Source organism: Molothrus aeneus, chromosome 1 (assembly GCF_037042795.1).
Source record: "Molothrus aeneus isolate 106 chromosome 1, BPBGC_Maene_1.0, whole genome shotgun sequence".
NCBI classification, from domain to species: domain Eukaryota; kingdom Metazoa; phylum Chordata; class Aves; order Passeriformes; family Icteridae; genus Molothrus; species Molothrus aeneus.
In genome coordinates, this window is record NC_089646.1 from 70,403,601 (window position 1) to 70,405,356 (window position 1,756).

Consider the following 1,756-nt stretch of genomic DNA (forward strand, 5'->3'; position numbering starts at 1 on the left):
TCTATGCATTTGTTTAAATAGTCCTATGACAGCAGTGTGGTTTTCAAAGTTTGATCTCCCTTTAATTTTATTATCCCTTCTTTCCAGAGCAAGTTTCATTCATTTTGTAAGCAGAATAGTCATGAAAATGACCACTGGAGTGATACTGAGCTCTTTGCACCTCTCTCCAGCTGTGATATGACCCAGCCACCTGCAGGTCAGCTGTCTGGACCACATCAGTTACAGGTGAGTATTTCTTGACAGCAGAGGTATTTGTGCTGTGTGGGGTTTAGATCAGAGGGATTGCCACAGCCACGTGTCTGGAGCTCATTCAGAGCAATGTTCACAAGCCAGGAGGTCTGTGGGCTGAGAATGCAGTGCCAAGTCCAGAAGCCAACTTTATTCTGCTTATTGCTCTTAATTCTCAAGACAGATTGCTGCCCCTTGGCCTTGATCAAAAGTTTTGGATATACTGCCTCCAAAACTTTGTGATTTGTATTGGAGGTGAATTTTTTTGTGAGACTCCCTTCATACGAAGTTCTGCATGATGTAGGAGTGAAGCCAAAGATCCTGATGTAATTGAAATGTTCCAGAAATGGAACCTTTTGCATGACTGTGTATTGTCAGAGGGTTTCACTCCTATTCTTTAAACATTTCTATGTTCTCCTACCTTAAATAAGTAGTTTCTGAATGGGCAAAATGTTGCTCTAAAGACAAGCAAGTATTTCAACAAGCTTTATTTATGTACATTTGCATGCTTTTCTTTTTAACACAATTCACTTTGTTGTTGTTTGGTTGGAACTTGCCTGTTGCATAAATTAAGGGGGTAATTAATTAGATTCATATTTTTATCCTAATGGTCCTCTGAAATGCCTTTGGAGGAATAAAGCAAGGTGTGGTCATTTCCAATGCTGAACCAGCATGTGCTCACCTTCAGAGGGCAGCACAGGTTGGCAAAGGGTTCAGACGTGGTGCTTCATTCCTCAGCCTCCAATGGAGGCAGAAATAGTGCTCCTCAGGTCAGATCCATCAGACAGTGCTGTTTAATTGGCTACCAAACGATTGGTAACAAGAAGTTAATGTTTCAAAGCCATCGTGTCACATGGCTGCTCTTCAAGCCAAGGGTTATTTGCCTTTTCCCTTCCTCCCTGTGGTAATTAGCAGCACTGGAGAGTGGCTGCTTCCTGCTCTCTCCCTGCTGCTGATGTGCATCTCTTTTATATCCCCTCATGGAGGGTAATCTCCTCTCTTTGAAGAGCTCCATACTCCATTAGAAAGTCCATCAGGACCAGATGTACTCAGAGATGGACATCTCCCATCCCTCCAAAACAGACCCAAGGCAAAAACATCCATTTCCTCTCTCAGCAATTTATGCAGTCTCCACACGGGATTGGCAATGCTGCTTTCAACAAGCAGAAGCCAGTCTAGTGAAACTGCTTCAAAAGCACAGGATGAAAGAATGAAATCAAAAAATCATGGAGTACATTTTCTTTTGTGTTTTCTGGCTTTTGACTACCTGAAGTTTACCCTGAGAAGCTTGCTGAAAGGCAGAAATGGTTATGAATTGCATGCTGGTGTAGTGGTGTATTTATTTACTCTTCAGAGTGTAGAGTTTAAGGAAATACCAAACATTGCAGTGTCACTAGAAAATTTGGATTCCATCAGGTAATGCTTGCTTCTGCTGTGAGGAACACCATCAAAATCCATCATGCCATGGTCTCTTTTTCTCTTACATAAGTTGTGCCACTAAGAAATAATGTAGATCATGGGAAAGGCC